This window comes from Chlorocebus sabaeus, chromosome 3, assembly GCF_047675955.1.
Source record: "Chlorocebus sabaeus isolate Y175 chromosome 3, mChlSab1.0.hap1, whole genome shotgun sequence".
NCBI lineage: Eukaryota > Metazoa > Chordata > Mammalia > Primates > Cercopithecidae > Chlorocebus > Chlorocebus sabaeus.
Genome location: NC_132906.1, coordinates 16396044 through 16414394, shown reverse-complemented (window position 1 = coordinate 16414394; position 18351 = coordinate 16396044). Strand labels below are relative to the sequence as shown.

Genomic DNA, 18351 nt, shown 5'->3' with positions numbered 1-18351 from the left:
AGCCCTCTGTATCAGCAGGTTCTGCATCCTTGGGTTCAATCAAATGTGGATGGAAAGTGCAGCTTTCATAGGATGTGGCACCTTCAGATATGGAAGGCCGATTTTTTCCTATCTATGGATCCTGTAGGGCCAACTGCTGCAGGCCTAGAGCAGCCATGGATTTTGGTATCTGCATGAGGTCCTGGAACCAATCCCCCACAGGTGCTTGGGGACAGCTGTATACATAGACAACATTTTCCTCATAGGCTTTTAGGAAGTGTGAAATATGTGGATGTGTGAAGACTCTTAGTAAATTATATAGTATTGTTTTATTTATATCAATAAATACATTATAAATTCTTAATAAAATAAAATACTTTAGTAAAATAGCAGATGTAAGTACTAAAACTTTTCTCATGTCTTGCTCCGTTTTTTGATTTGTCAGGAATAAGAAACCAAATAAGTTCATTGCAAGGGAGTAATAAATTTATTGTAAAATGTCCATAAATTAAAAATGCTGTATTAAATAACATAATCTCGTACCTCTTACCCTTAATCACCCAGCATAATTGCTTTATGTTTGAGTGAATTCTCAAAAGACTGTTTACTTCTATCTGAAGAAAATATTGGTTCTCTGTTCACCCTTAAATGATAGCAATTTTCCATTCCAGAACAATACTTGGAAATGCTATGTAAGATGAAAAACGAAAGAGAAAAAGTAAAAGACTTCTGAATTGTAAAATGTACTCAGTTTCTCTTGAATTTGGCCTTGATGATCCCATGTAAGCCCTGGCTACTTTGCCTGTTGCTACTCACTAAATACTCAAGGCTCAAGATACCTGAATTTGCTTTCTCAACTTTTTCCTCTAGTTATGTGATTAGTTAAGCTGATCTGGTTGTTATGGGAGCCAGAAACAAGGTGAAATGAACTTTTTCCTTAATAAGTGAAGTGAACAGCTTCTTTTGTGTCTGTTCCCTCTAACGCTAAAATCACCTTTGCTATTTTGAGTCCATGTCAGCAGTATTAACTCAGTTTCTTAGGTTTTTATGTTTTAGACTCAGAGATCTAACATTTTAAATGAACTAGAATAATTTTACTTCACAACGATAAGACACATTGATGAAAGATGTTCAAAGTGGTAAATGGGAAGATAAGAAGTGTCTTATAGACTTTAGACTTGAATGATATTGAGATATTAATGTGGCCTGAATCTTCTTAAAGATCCATATTAGCACAGTAATATGCTTTGCTTTCTTTAATTTTTCTTTGGAGAAGGGGTTTAAAGAATCAACACGATGATTGCAAAGATTTTCTCTTATGCCATAGCTGTTCAGTGTTAACATTATCCTACAAACGTTGAATGGAGTAAAGTTCCCAAGATGTGCAATTCATGAAATGAAACAGAAAACCCAGAATCAGCCTGCTCTGCTCACCTGTTGCTCTTTAGGGCTCTCTGCAGCCAGTGAATGAACTCAGATTTATTTTTTGCCTGCACTCATTTTGGTCATGCCGTCAGAGCTGATTTAATGTCGTCTTAACTTTTAGACGACACAATAACTTTTAACACAATAACTTTTGTGAAAGCCTGGGAACAAAATACTCATAAACTCCTTTACCATATCCTCATAACAGAATGCTGTCAATGATATTGCATTAACTGGCGCTGCCAAATTCCTGTCAAAGAGTTGTTCAAGATAGAAATTGTAATTTGAATTTTGCATATTTGTATTTATATTTTTAACTAAAAAGCATTTAGTGCACTTTGGTCATGCATTAATTTCCTTAATAACTCTTTCAACATATATTTCACAGAACACATTCCAGGCAACGCACGGGGCACTTGGGATTCCCTGGTGTCAGGTCTCTGCTCTCACACAGCTTATAGTCTATTAGGAGAAACAAGAAAACATTGAATATATGTTCTTCATTTTGTTCCTGAACCACTAAAAATGTTCTTCCTTTCTGAACATGTGTTCTTTGCTTATGTTCTTCTGTATATGTTATAAATATAAAAAGTGCATTCAATGTCAAAACCTATGAAAAAGCCATAACTCTAATCCCACCTTCAGTCTGTAAGAAGCAAAGCAATGGAAGACATTTGATAATTTCTAACACTTCTCTCAAGATGTTTGTATTCTTGCTAATATGGAGTTATGGAAGGGTGATAGAGCCTAATAACACAAGATAAAAGATAGCAAAAAACATCTAGCATGTAACAAAAAAATTAGAATTAGTGCTATTTTTTAAAAGATAATTTTCTTGTAGATATGGTGTCTTGCTATTTTGCCCAGGCTGATCTCAAACTCCTGGGTTCAAGCAATCCTCCCCAAAAGATACAATTTTAAAAGACATTGTATGGTATTTTTTTCCTTTCAAAACGTTTTGAGATTTCAATGGAGAAAAAAATGAAAATGAAATTCTTACACGGTTGTTCTGAAGTATCTTGCATTTACTATCAAAGAGCATGTTTTTCTCAGATTGATGATTTTTCCCAAAGCAAAGTAACATTGGATAACTGATAGCATAATTTTAAAAATTCAGGAATAACATTTTACTTTCATATATACCTTTTAAAATCATAAGTTGTATTTTACAGCATGTATTCTTAGGTTATTCAGAAATTATTAAATTCAAATATTAAAGGTTTTCTAGTAAGATCATGTGCCTTAAAGGAAACTCTGCTTTAGCATGTCTTGCTTCATATCTTTCTTACCAAAAGTTTTCCTTGATTTGGTCTAAACAAGTCTGAGGTTTGTCTTTAGTCCATCTCTCAGGATTTGGAATGCTTTCTCATTAACCTTCATTCACATAGCTAAGTCCTGCACACTCTTTAAAGATCATCTCACGTCTTGTCTCACCCCAGGAGCATTCTATGAAGCAAACCCCTCCGTAGACTCTCTTGGATAAATGTCCTCATTATACACACCCTATATTGTATTGTGTTATTACTTTTCCATCTCCTCCTCTAGGCGGTGTCAGGAACACATCCATCTTACTCACCAGTCATACTGTAGCCCCTGACATACAGAAGGTGCTAGGTGATGAATGCACCTGAATGAAGTCACAGATGCTCTTAGATCTGGATGGTTCCCTGCATGTTTCTTTGCCTGAATAAATTGCACTGTTTAGTTTAATCTCCTAATAACAGTTTCCTTATGAATCAACATATTAAAACAATTAATGTTGCCAGGATCTGATTGCAGACTTGTTCTGGTACTTCTCTAATCTCATCCAAAGGGAAAGCTCTGTGTTAATTGCATGCCATAGATATTTTTACATTTTCATTTTATATATTCTTTCTAAGCAGCAGCATCATAGAAAGAAGAATTTTATTATTCCTATTAATTCTAGGCTAATGATGCTGTAATTGTATTGATCATATATTAGTAGAACAAACATCTTGTATCAATTCAAATGAATGTATTTTAACAACTGGGTTAAGTTGTTTACATTGTTTATTATATTAAACCTCCAAATACACTTCTGAAGTATGAACTATTTGTTGTTGGTTTTTTCACGAAAAAATCAGAGTCACAGAGGGTTATATAATGTGCAGTGTTATTCTGTTAAATATTGGGGCCAGATTGCAAATCCAGATCTTAACTACAAAAACTTTGCTCTAACCATCACACCATATTGCCTCCACCCAGACATCATCCTACTGAACACTGGGTAAACCTGAGAAAACTGAAGCTACTAGCCTAGTTTCGTTGAGCACATGAATGTATTTTACAACTCAGCTCCACTGTAATGAAAGCTTGGCATTTCAACGTGAAGTTTTCTTTGTTTTCACATTGTGATGAAGGACTTGATTTCTTCAAAGAGTGTGAAGCCTGCTTTTCCTTTCTTTCTTACTCCACTTTTATGTTTCTGTGTCAAACAAAAATCTTTCAAGTACCATTCTGCGATGGGACAGGCTTAAGGTTTAAGGTTGCTCCCTTGACCAAGCACTCCCATCCCAATGTCAATCATCTAAATGAATAATATCAAAGGAAGTTGGAAACAAAAAGCATGTAGTCATACCCTTAAAACTGATTCTTCCCCTGAGTGTAACATAAAGGCGAGGTATGGCTGAGGACGTGTCTTAGACAAAGAACTTGTCCTTTGGTTTCTGGCATGACTTTTGCAGATGCAGAGTCTGTGGCAGTTGAAATTACTTTCATGTAGTCATTCCTCTTGCCTAATATTTGTAAGATTACTAAAGGTAAATGGGAAGCTTAATGCACTTCTTAACTATTTTCTACAGCAAAGACCTTCGCTAGTTTTAAGTACACGATTCACAATATTGTGAAGTAACTAATTAAGAGGCAGAGTAGCCTAGATGTTGAATAACAATAAAAAGCAAGGAAATACATTATTCTGTCTAAAAACATTACAATTCAAACTCTCTATAGCTTTTCAAATTTAAGTGAAAAGTAATCTCTACACAGTAAATAGTATAAGATATATATGTATATATGTGTATATATGTGTGTGTATATGTGTGTGTGTATATATACATATATACACATATACATACATATATACATATATATGTATATTGTCTTTCCCTTTCATGAAAGTGTTTCAGCAGCTTTGCAACATTAGCTTAAACTTTGGAACTAATCTGGGTTTTGTCCCATACATTAATGGGATTGTTGAAGAAGGAGAAAAATCAACATTTGAACAGCCCCCTGCTCATAACCTCCTAACCTTCTGTTTATCCAGTGTTGGGGGAATGGAGAAAATATGAAGAGATTCATGTCAATCAGACACTACCCATGGCATGGTAAACTAAATTGATTTGAAATGTTCCAGAATTACAGCTCTTTAAAACTCTCTTAATCTCAAGATTCTTGGTTCTATTTCTTGATTTATTTCAAACGCCTTGATATTGATTTATTTCAAACAAGACTGCTGTCAGAAAGGAGACAGGGGAGGTGGGGGAGAATCTAGGGACACAGGAAACACATAGGGTGTAGTCTTAATACAACCAAGGGACACCTTGGGTGAGAGTTGGGGTGTATCGCAAGAGTGCTAAACCAGTTAAATAACAAATAGAGCAGACACTGCAGACTGTGTTTTCTTAAAACTGCCTAGAACCATACTTGTCTGTATATAATGGCCTTTATTTTATAAACTCTTTTTTGATAAGTTTATCAAGCCAACAGGTTTTTAATTCAAATTTTATATGAAAAGGAGATAAATAATCATTTAAATCTCATCTTACTACAATATGAACTTCATATTAAAAATCAACCAACAAACAAATTAAAAATACCACTCATGTTCTTTATCTACCTGATATCTACATATCTGAGATCTATAGCAAGATGTCATTTTGTGCTTCTGTTAGCAGTTGAGAGACAATAACATCTCTCTCTACATATTTTTTGATTTGAAATTACTAACCTTCAAGGTTGTACCCTACCCATCTTTAAAAAAATCACACAGATAAGTTAATGATAATGTTACATCCTTGCTGTCTCATAAGGACCTTGGATTGGTGTTGGGAAACAGTGATTCTCTCCTCCTAGATCCAGTGGATTTTGGTGTCTGGTCAGCAGCCATGCTAGACCTTTGCACTTGCTACAAATTTGACAGCATAGCTGACCATTTAACCACTGACTGTCTTCATCTTTTGTTTTTCTCCTTTTTCACTCTTGTTTTATCTGGGATGTGTAAAACGTACCTTTCATATTTTGTTACGCCTGTAGCTGACATACCAGAGTATATATAATTTGGGGAAAAATATCTCATGCTATGAAAATTTTTTTAAAAATAAGTTTGAAAATCTCATGCTGGCCAGGTGCGGTGGCTCACACCTATAATCCCAGCACTTTGGGAGGCTGAGGCAGACGGATCATGAGGTCAGGAGTTTGAGAGCAACTTGGCCAACAAAGTGAAACCCCATCTCTACTAAAAATACAAAAATTAGCTGGGCATGGTGGTGGGTGCCTTTAATCCCAGTTACTCGGGAGGCTGAGACAGGAGAATTGCTTGAACCCAGGAGGCAGAGGTTGCAGTGAGCCAAGATCACGCCACTGCAATCCAGACTAAGCAACAGAGCGAGACTCCATCTCAAAAAAAAAAAAAAAAAAAAAAAAAAAGTCATGCTGTGGAGACTTTTTCTCATGGGCATCAAATAACTCTTAGAGAAGGAGAGCAAAGAGACTACTGGGAGAAACATGAGAGAAAACACCATAGTCCTTATGGTGTTCCCCTTCATAGCTGAGTCATTTATGTAAGTAAAGTTGGTAAAGCTTTTTCCTTAGTTTGGTTTTCTTATTTAACACACTGGGTTATCTGAATGAGATTCAATTACCATGACCTTTTCCCTTATGCTTCTTCTATGTTTAAACTGCTTTGAAAAGATTCATGTCCTCCAATGTCCCCTCAAATACCACTTTCTCTGAAAAACCTTCCCTTAAATTATACCCCGGTTAAAATTAGTTATTATTTTCCCTTTGGTATGGTAGAAACATTCCTTTATTAGAAATGTTGATTTTTCCTTTTATTATTTGTTTTCACATTTTGCTTCTCCAGTTGAACATCTTGCCTCTAATATTAACCTCCTCCAAAACATTACTCACAACACTACTAAAGGTTTTTGTTTTATTTTATTTATTGGAAAGGCAGATCTAGGAAAAACTTTCCCAGTTATACAATTGAAAATCCCAAGCCCAAAGAAACTCTCAGTTTGGGTGACTGTAAATCCGATCACAAGAGTTCTGTGTTAAGCATTGTAGTGTCTATCACATAAAGTCCAACTGCCACAGCCGTCTTATGTAGATTGTGCCTAAATTTTTCAGTTTTACCTTTCTTAATGCCCACCATCACTGCTTAGAGTCTATATTTCAGCCAAGTGGGAACATTAATAACATTGTTGCAGTATTTCCCCTTCTAGGCCTTTATATCAGGCATCTCTTGAGGTCGGCCCTATTTCTTTGTTCATCTATTGCAAAGGGTTTCATCTGGATCATATTAGCATCACCTGGGAAGTTTGTAAACACTACATTGCTGCATATATCCCACTTTCAAACTAGTTAAATCAGAATATCTGGGATGTTCACCACATCTTTGAAACTTTCTGTGTCAAACTCTCCAGATAATTCTAATGTGCAATCAAGGTTGAACACCACTTAAAATTATCGATTAAGGTTTCGCCTCTGACTTCAATCTTCTGTAGATTTCCTTGACTCTCTCAGGTAGAGAAGACAATGGCTCCCAAATCTGTCTGATTATCAAACTTGCCTGGACAGTTTTTAAACATAGCACTTTGCATGCAGAAATTTACCTTCAATAAGTCCTTGCATTCATGACATCCCATGAAACTTATTTCAAATTTTCTCCTCTTCTCACTGTCCATCTTTCTCCTCTCCTCACTGTCCACCCTGCCATTTCCTTACTCTATTATGGCTTCCCAGAACCAGAAGCCATCCTCTCTACCTACTGTACATCCTGCTCATCTCTCAGGACTCTCAGAGGTTTCGTTTCTTTATTTTCCCTATCTTCAAAACGAAAGAGTCTGGTAGGAAATCAATATCCTATTTAAAATGGAGGAGTAGACCTGGGGAATGGAAAGACAACCAGGCAGGGAATTATTGATGGCTGTTGATCGGCACATAGAAGGGAAGGGCTCATACATTAACATTTTCCCTGTTCTGGGATAAGTAGCCTAGGGCATAGAGAAAGGAAACCTCTCCATTCCTAGTACATACACAATAGACAGATCTTCTTCCATGTAAGTTTCTGATCATCTAAAGGTATAAGAACTATGGGGAAAATGTTTTAATGGTATCAAGTAACTCATCTCTCTGTGGTTCAAATAGAATATCATATTAAAAGTAAAAGAACAGGTTGGTTGTGGTGGCTCATTCTTGAAATCACAACACTTTGGGAGGCCGAGGCAAGGCGAATCACTTGAGCCTTGCAGTTGGAGACCAGCTTGGGCAACAAAGCAAAATTCCGTCTCTACAAAGAAAAAACAATTTAGCTGAGCATATGCCTGTAGTCCCAGCTACTCGTGAAGCTGAGGTGGGAGGATCACTTGCAGCCAGGCAGGTTGAGGCTGCAGTGAGCCAAGATTGTAGCAGTGCACTCCAGCCTGGGTGACGGAATGAGACCCGTCAAATAAATAAAATAGAATAAATAAATAAATAAATAAATAAATAAATAAATAAGGTCTATGAATTTGATATAATGCTCTTTTCTGTTCGTAACCAAGGATGTAGTGTTGGACAACTTATCCTTTGCATTTCTATTTTCTCTTCCCTAAAATAGGTTGCCTTGTGAAGATGAAATGTGATAATGCAAGTACAGAGCTTAGCATATTTCCTTGCATATTTGCTCATGAAAGAGTGGCTATCTATTATTATCTGTTATTATTATTATTACTACTACTACTATTTTTTGTCTGTTCCTGGGCCCCCAATATGAAAGGCTAAGCATATGCAGAAAAATACATGATTCCACTATATACTATGCAGCAGAAATTGTAGGAAAGTGTTAGCTTCATCATTTAACATTTTAATACTTGTTATAAACATTCAACTGTTTCTTGTGGGTTACATTACTATTTTGAATATCAAAAAGAAGTTTCGGCTGGGCACGCTGGCTTACATCTGTAAGCCCAGCACTTTGGGAGGCCAAGGCAGGCGGATTGCTGGAGCTCAGGAGTTTGAGACCAGCCTGGGCAACACAGTGCAACCTTGTCTATGCAAAAAAAATAAAAATAAAAAAATTAGCCAGGCATGGTGGTGTGTGTCTGTACTCCTAGCTACTGGGGAGCCTGAGATGGGAGGATCACTTGAGCCCAGGAGGTTGAGGCTTCAGTGAGCCATGATTGCACCACTGCACTTAAGCCTGGGTGACAGAGTGAGACCCTGTCTCAAAAAAAAAAAAAAAGAAAAAAGAAAGGAAAAAGATTTGTTTTTCTTAAGTCTATTGGTGTAGTAAGTACTCCAAACTATTTATATTAAGATATATAGTCACCAAAAAAAGTATAATATATGCTTCATCCCAGCCTTCAATAACTCTTCCCATTATAGGCTTTCAGAACAACTTACATTGTATAGTACATACTTGATATTAACTTGCCCATCTGAATGGCATTTTAAAATATACTGTAGGCATTCGTTATGGATGCCCTTTGAACCTGACTGCTACACCTCAGAATCTTAGCTGTACTCATAGAAAGGATTTTCATACATGAGACTACACTGAGCGATGTGAATTGTGAAATCTATAGAAGAAAAATAGAATGCAGAATTCCTGTAGCTTAGTTTTCTCTCCTGCTGTTCTGTAGAGCATGCTCAGTGACTGATTGCTGAACCTCTGCCTCTCTTTTCTCCATGGTTGTGCACACACCTGCTGTTGCTAGGCAGAGGCAACATGGATCACAGAATCCCTAATGCTTTAACCCCGCCCCCTCCTAGGGACCAAACCTCTCAGTGCCTGCCACTCTGTGATGGCAGAAGCAAATGCCTATTCAGTACTTTTCAGACTGGGTCATGAAACTATGACAAGTCATTAGGCATTTAATTTAACACTAGGTTTTTAGAGCTTGGAATTCAATCCGTGTGAGTTTCTTTACAGCTAATTAAGTTACATGTAACCACTGTCTTCTAATTCCTATCTGAAAGTGTACTTTTCTCACAGTTAAATTTGAAATTGTGTGTGTCCAAAACATTGTATAAATTTGTCCTTTTAAACAGCACTGTTTAAGAAGTGACAAGTGTGTCTTATAAAACATAAAACAGCAAATTTTAGTTTTGAATTAGATATAAAAACTACCTTGATACTGCTTTAAACAAATATTTTAACATGTATGTTCAAGGAAGTGTACTCTTCTATTCACCTGAGAAAATGTACATAAGCAGCTCTTTATGATACAGCTTTCATTTAGCAAAAACAATAATCAAAAACATTAGGCTAATGATAATATCTTTGATAAACTGCATTGTGTATTGGATACCTTCCCTTGGCCCTCAAATGAATTGCTTTTCAGCATAAAACTGGTACTTCTGACTATGATGATTGACAAGAAAGAAAGTGCTAGCAATAAGATCATTAGGTTTCCATTATTCAGATACAATCATGTAGTTTGTCAGTGATGGAGAAGGCTTTCTCTTGTTTCTGTTGTAAAAATGTTCACATTTATACTTCAGGGTTATTTTCTCTTAGGTCATTATTTAGTGACCCATATTTTCTCTGTCATTCATCACAAAGCAAAGAATTGCCAGCTTTTAGAGTTATGGGCTTAACAGCTTATTCCATTCAACATATTTCCTGGAAAAATACAGAAAGCTAATCTGTTGGCTTTCTGTCTTTTGGAAGTTTATGAAACTGAAACGTTATAGTTCTCAAGAAACTTGTTGATTTTGAGATATAAACTTCTGCTTGAGTTCTCATAAATTACTCATATGAGAGGGAACATTTTTACTTATTCCTCACCCTCATTAATCTTTGACCCTGTTAGGCATAGTCATAATTTTTCTAAATGGAGGTTAATTCTTTTGTTTGAATTTTTAGAAACAAAGACATACAGTAAAACTCTCTAGGATTGATAATGCCTGTGCTATAATTTGGTGATTTGTGATTCTGAAGCTGAATTCTGAAGCTGTGTGTTTCCAAATGGCTTCTAGGTGGTATAGAACAGGGAAAGCAATCACATAGCTCTATGGTTTTTGTTTCACACCCTATTCCCTTTCTTCTTCGGAATGTTAGGGAACATGGAGTGGCATGCCCTCTGCATGCATAGAAGGAGTAAACTAAGCCCATCCTCCATGGTTCCTTGCCAGCTGCCTTCTTGTTTGTAAAAGCCTGCTGAAAAATAAAATTCTTCACAACACTGATACAGTGTTAAATGATGGACGTTGTTATTTTTCACAGCACCGATAAAGTGTTAAATGATGGACGTTGTTGTTATTTTTCTCCATGCCCTTATCGATGAACAGTGATTTCTCCCAGGCAGCTGTGGGACATGTAGCCCCGAAACCTCTTTTTACCCTTGTCTTTAGTCTCTTCTTTTTATCTTATTAATTGCCAATTAATATATTGTACTTATTCCTGGGGTACATAGTGATGTTTTGATACATAGAATGTGTAGTGATCAGCTCAGGCTAATTAGCATATCCATCATCTCAAACACGTGGTCCTTCTCTTTGACCACTGGGATGAAGCTGGAAATCTTGCTGGTAGCTAAGACAGAGAGCACGTGAGGAGGCTAACAGAGGGGATTGGAGCTCCCACCACAGAGATCTTCTCTCTGTCTCTAAATGCAATTCCACAAAAAGTGTATTTTTGGTGCCAAAGACTAAGAATGGCAAAATGAGAAGACAGCAAGCCCCAGGCCAAGTTCAAATTTCTTTCAGAAGTTTTCTAAAACCTGGAATTTTGCTGTTGCTTAGATAATAAAGTGAGATTTCCAAGAGCCACCTTATTGAAGCCCAGGAAAATATTTCTAACCTTGAGATTTTATAGGAGACTTTCCTAAAAATAAAGCACCTTAATTGAGTTTCGGTGGAAAAATAGGATTTATTCAGGCAAAGAAGTTAGAAAAAGTCATATGGGGAAGAAATACTCTGTGCAGATTCATGGAGGCAAAGAAGAGCATGAAATATGGAGGCACATTCAGTGACCTTTCCGTCCTCATTCCAAACCCGTGGCCTCTACCCTCACTTTCTCTCTATTGGGCAAGTGTGGCTGGCTCCTCTGTTGATGTCAGCTCATATTATCACCTTCTCAGTGAAGACTTCCAGAACACTCGATCCCATTGGTATCCTTTTCTCCCACCCATTATTCCCTTTTATATCACAATTTTATTATCTTTGCAACCTTTACCAAAATCCAAAATAATTTTATTTATTTGTGTGTTTATTATCTATCCTCCTCCACCTGTATCTAAGTGTTATCTTATCTGATTTGATTATTAGTGCAATGTCAATCCCTGAAACAGTGCTTAGAATACACTAAGTGCAAAATAAATGATCATAAATCAGGGTGGACAGAAGGTGAAATTAGGAAAAAACACCAACATTAGGTCATAAAGTCCTAGGATCGGCAATACCAAGGAACCTGGTTTTTATAAAATGCTGTGATATTTAATCATGATTAAATACGTAGATCAATATTATCTTTATTATTTTTTGAAACTCCTATTCTTCAAAGAAGACCTCATTGTCTTTCTCTTTAAGTCTGGTCCTTCTATCATCTCTGTTAAAGTAGAAGGCACTCCCAGTTACTTATGTTAGATATCTGAGAGTCATCCTTGATTATTTTATATCCATCATCTCCAAAAGCTTGATGGGATAGAAGAGAGATAAATGCAAATTGAGAGATGCTGGCTGATTTTCCTTCTCTTGAATCAGAGCTTGCCTTGACTACCTGTGTGACCCATAGAATGCAACAGAAGTGACTTTATTCTTATCACTGTTTTTTGGGACCGGGTCTCACTCTGTCATGCAAGCTGGAGTGCGTTGGTACAGTCTTGGTTCATAACAACCTCTGTCTCCTGGGCTCAAGTGATCTTCCCACCTCAGCCTCCTAAGTAGCTGGAACCACAGATACATGCAACAACATGGGGCTAATTTTTGTATCTTTTGTAAAGACAAGGTTTTGCCATGTTGCCCAGGCTGGTCTCAAACTCCTGAGCTCAAGCAATACACTCAACTTGGCATCCCAAAATTTTGGGATTACAGGATTGCTTTGACTATTTGGGCATTTTGTTCTGTTTTGTTTTTGGTTTCCTATGAATTTTACAATTGCTTTTTCTAATTTTGTGAAAAATGACATTGGTAGTTGCATCTGTAGTTGCTTCAGGCAGTAAGATCATTTTTAATTGTATTAATTTTGATCTGTGAGCATGGCATGTTTTTCCATTTGTTTATGCCATCTACTATATCATCAATTTTTGTAGTTTTCCTTGTAAAGATCTTTCACCTCCATGGTTAAATATATCCTTAGGGTTTTTTTTTGTACCTTTTGTAAATGAAATTGCCGTCTTGATTTTGTTCACAGCTAGACTGTTACTGGTGTATAGAAGTGCTACTGATTTTTGTACATTGGCTTTGTATATACTGAAATTTTGTTGAATTCATTTATTCAAATCTAAGAGTTTTTAGGTGAAGCCTTTGTGGTTTTCTAGCTGTAAGACTTGTCATCGATGAACAGGGTTAATTTTACTTATTTTCCAATTTGGATACTTTTTATTTTTTTCTCTTGCCTAATTGCTCTTGCTAGGACTTCCAGTACTGTGTTGAATAGGAGGGGTAAAAGTGGCATCCTTGTCTTGTTTTAGTTCTTAACAAGAATGCTGTCAACTTTTCCCGACTTATTATCTCATTGTTTCATTGGCTTGAAATAAAACAATTACCTCTGGCTAGATCCTACTCTTTCTTCATGATGTTAAAACTGGGTCTTAATAAATTCCCCCTCATTTCTCAGGTTAGACTGGTTTTCCCTCTTCTGTATACAGAGCATGTACATTTACCACATTATATTGTAATTAATTGTCTTAGGTCTCTCCCATTCATGAGACTCTGAGTTCCTTGAATCCAAGAACTGAAATCTTTATTTTGCTATTTTCAGCAACTACAGTGGCACTGGCACATTAGGTATGAGCTCAATACATGTTTGTGGAATTAATGCTACTTTTTTTTTTTCCTCAAGCCAAACAACCCATTTGTATAATACCTTGATGGCAGTTCTTCTAAGAGATTTTATGTTGAGGAATAACTTGACCATTGGTGAGGAAAAAATAGCAAAGCTTTGCATATAACTTTCGTTGACAATGAAGGTAAATGCTATAGGGGGAAAGAAAAAAGAAATAGTAGATCACTCCTTTGGAGGTGGGGAAAGGGACATACTACTTAAATAATATTTAGGCAAACATATATAAAATATAATGATTTTGTTTGCTTTTTAACTGTTTTAATTAAAGGAATATTGGATGTAAAATTTGACAAAACAATTTTAATACTGATTGATTGCATTTCATTTTTATCTCTTATACAGTCTGACATTTATCTGGTCAAACAAATATTGCCAAAAATATTCATGCAGCATTGATTGTGTGATTTGTGATTTCTTTTCCGTTTTGCTTTTCATATTGACTTCCGACTTCATCCTCTTGTGTTCAGAAAAGATACTTTGTATGATATCAATATTTTTAAATTTATTAAGAATTAATTTGTGACCTAACACATGGTCTGCCCTGATAATGTCACATGATCGCTTAAGGAAAAATGTGTATTCTGTTATTGTTGAGTAGAGCGTTCTGTATGTGTCTGTTAGATCTAATTGGCTTATTGTGTTGCTCAGGTCCTCTATTTCATTACTTAAAGGAAGATTATTCTGTCTGTTCTTGAGAGTGGGTATTGAAGTCTCTAACTATTATTGTAGAATTTTTTACTTCTACCTGGAATTCTGTCAACATTGATATATTTTCATGAACTATCATCAGACGTGTCAATGTTTATAATAATTATGTCTTCTTGTAAAAACCTTTTATTAATATATAATGTTCTTTTTGTCACTTTTTTATTTAAAATCAATTTTGTCTGATATTAGTATTGCCACTTTTTCTCCCTTTGGTTACTATTTTCATTTAACTGCCTTTTTTATTCTTTCACTTTCAAACTATTTGTGTATTTGAATTTAAGGTGAGTCTCTTGTAGAAAGCATATAGTTGAATCATGTCTTATTCATTCCTCCAATTCCTGTCTTTTGAGTTGGATAGTTTAATCCATTTACATTTAAAGTTATTGCTGATAAAGGATACTTACTTCTGTCATTTTGCCATTTGTTTTTGTTTATTTCCTGTATTACTATCTTCTTTTATGTATAGCTGGGTTTTTTGTAATTACCTTCTCATTTTCTTTTGTGTATATTCCATAGCTATTTTCTTTGTGGTTACCATGGGGATTACATTTAATGTTGTAATGATATAACTTTCTAATTTAAATTCATACCATCTTAACTTCAATAACATGCAAAAATACAGTTTCTTTTTAGCTCCATCTCCATGCTTTTCAGTGGTTGATGTCACAAAATTATATCTTTATACATTAGATATGAAATATAATCAAATGATTTTTAAATGCATTTGTCTCTTAAATTATGTAGAAAACAAAATGTGGAGTTATAAAACAAAGTAATAATAATGTTAACTTTTTTTTTTTGAGATGGAGTCTCACTCTGTTGCCTGGGCTGGAGTGCAGTGACGCAATCTCGGCTCACTGCAATCTCCACCTCCTGGGTTCAAGTGATTCTCCTGCCTCAGCCTCTTGAGTAGCTGGGACTACAGGTGCCCGCCACCATGCCTGGAGAATTTTTATACTTTTAGTAGAGACGGGGTTTCACCATACTGGTCAGGCTGGTCTCAAACTCCTGACCTTGTGATCTGCCTGCCTCAGCATCCCAAAGTGCTGGGATTACAGGCGTGAGCTGCCAATACTAACTTTTTAGTTATCTACATATTCACTTTTACTGTGATCTTTATTTTCTCATACAGCTTTGTGCTACTAATGTCCTTTCATTTCAAACTGCAGAACTCAATTTAGCATTTCTTGCCGAGCTGGTCTAGAATGTATTTCTCCCTCACTTTGGAAGTACAGTTTTGCCAGACATAGGAATATTTTTTATCCAAACTGCTTTCTTGAGGTATGATTGACATGGACAAAGCTATATATACTTAATGTATATAACTCAATGATTGTTGGTTGAGTTTTTAATTTCAGCTCTAGAGTTTCTTTTTTGTTTCTTTTTAAACTTTTTTAGTGCATTAAATATATCAGCTTACTGCCTTCTGGCATCTAAAGTTTCTGATGAGAAATCTGTTGATAATCTTATTCAGGATTCCTTGTATGTAACGAGTCTCTTCTTTCATACTGCTTTCAAGATTCTCTCTTTGTCTTTGTCTTTTGATGATTGTATTATAATGTGTCTTGGTATAGATCTCTTTGAGATTATAATACTTGGAGCTCATTGAGCTCCTTAGATGTTTATAGTCATGCTTTTCATCAACTTTGGGGAAATGTTTGTCATTATTTCCTCTAATATTCTCTCTGCCTCTTTCTCTCTTCTTCTGGACCTCCACAGTGTATATATTGGTCCACTTGATGGTGTCTCACAGGTTCTTTAGACTCTGTTCACATTCTTTCATTTTTTTTCTCTGTTCCTCAAATTAGACAATTTCAATTGTCTTATCTTCAAGTTCACTCATTTTTTCTTCTGTCTGCCCAAATCTGCTTTCTAATCTACTGAGTGTTTTTTTACTTCAGCTCCAGAATTTCTTTTTTGTTTTTTTAAGTTTTTAAATTCTTTATTGTTACTTCCTTTTTGTTCATACATAATTTTTGTGATTTCTCCTTTAGTTCTTTAAGCGTCTTCAAAACAGTTGTTTTAAAGTCTTTGTTATATCTACCATCAAGTATTTCTCAGAGATAATTTCTATTGGTTTACAGTTAATGTTTTCTCCATCTATAATTCATTCATTCAGGCATTCACCAATTCAGCCTTTCAAGTACTCATTAAATAACAAATTACTTAACAAGAAATTATTGAATGCTTCCTATATTCTAGAGATTCTCAAATTAACTTTGTTTGAAAAAGTAAAACCACAGTTGGAGTTTTGGGACTTGCCAAAAAGATGTGAAAGGACCTCTTGGAACAAATAGACCAACACTTTTTACTCACAATAATGTTACCAACTACTTAGATTGTTTTGCCTAATATCCTCATTCTAGATGTGGAAGATTAAAGCAAACAAAAAAACCCACTTATATAGTGTTTTTCTGATTTCAGGAAATATTTGCTAATCCTTCTTCCCTAGAACTTCATAATTATAATGAAAATTCATCATAATATGATAGTGTAAATAATTTAGAATTACAGAATACCTAACTAAAAGCTCAATATACACAATTAAAATGATTTAAAGGCATGAAATAATAAAAGTTATAGACCCTTTTTACCAGTTCTAATTCATTCCTCAAAGTTGGGAATTATTGTTGAATGTATCAGGGGAAATACTCCCAGATATTTGCCTGTGTACACCTCCAAAACCTGATGTCCGCATCCACATGCACACAAAACACACCAACACATTTATGGACCGACAGACTCATTGACACACCCACAGTTTTAAATTGTATATATAAATGGGATTATGTTATGTGTATGGCTGTGTTATTTATTTTTTCCTTTGAAAAATATGTCTTAGAGATTTTTAAAATATCAATAATTACATATTTACTTTATTATTTTGAAGCGATGTATGGAATTCATAAATAATGAATGAATCATTATTTATAAAAGTAATCTCTAATTTGTGGACATTTAAGTTTTCTCATTTTTTCCTATCATAAATGAGGCTTCAGTAAACTTTCTTGTAAAAGTATCTTTGCATTTATAAGCCAGTTTGTCTGCAGGATAGATTTTTAGAAAGGAATAGGTCCATCAATATAGGTATGTTTTATAAAATTTTATAGTTTTAATTTTTTCCATATTAAAAAGATAATAGCCAGGCGTGGTGGCTTACACCTGTAATCCCAGTGCTTTGGGAGCCCAAGACAGGAGGATCACTTGAGTTTAGGAGTTCAAGATCAGCCTGGGCAAGACAGCAAGACCTCATCTTCTCTACAAAGGAATTTAAAAAAATTAGCTGGGCATCGTAGCATGTGCCTGTAGTTCCAGCTACTCAGAAGGCTGAGGCAGAGGATTGCTTAAGCTCAAGAAGTCGAAGCTGCAGTGAACTGTGATAGCACCACTGTACTCCACCTGGGCAACAGAGTGACCCTGTCAAAAAAAAAAAACACACAAACAACAATCTGCATCCCCACCAACAGTGGGTATCAATGGTATCAATTTTTCTTCACATCTGTCAGCATAGTACTATTCTTCTTAAATTTTACCAATCTAATAAGGAGAACAAAGTATTAGCTTAATGAATAGCATTTTTTTTTTCATTAGCCATTTGGAGTTTCAAGTTTCTTTGTATGATTATATCTTGTCTATTTTTCCATTGGAGTAGGTGTTTATTCTCATTGTTTTGTAGACAGCCCTTACATAGTATGAATATCAATGCTTTGTTAATATATTGTAGATTTTTTGTATGTTTTTTGTCTGGGTGTACAACATTTTACGCCTTTCTGTGTTCAAATCTCTTAATCATATGCTTTTGTTGTTTTAATAAAATAGCAAAATAGCATAAAATAGCAGCAGAGCAAAACTCCATGTGTATACATATAAAAATATTTTTAAAGTAAAAAAATAATAAATAAATCACCTATAAATCACATTACTCTTACAGTCGGAGACTGAAATACAAAATAAGAAAATAAAATTTTTTTAAATAAAATTCACTGGAAAAGTCTGTATTTTAAGTTGTT

General features: G+C 35.2%; 1 protein-coding gene across 1 annotated transcript in view; it reads left to right on the top strand.

Moving 5' to 3' along the window:
* TRPC4 (transient receptor potential cation channel subfamily C member 4) overlaps positions 1-18351 on the top strand; it is a 217997-nt gene that overhangs the window by 111619 nt on the left and 88027 nt on the right. The window lies entirely within an intron of this gene.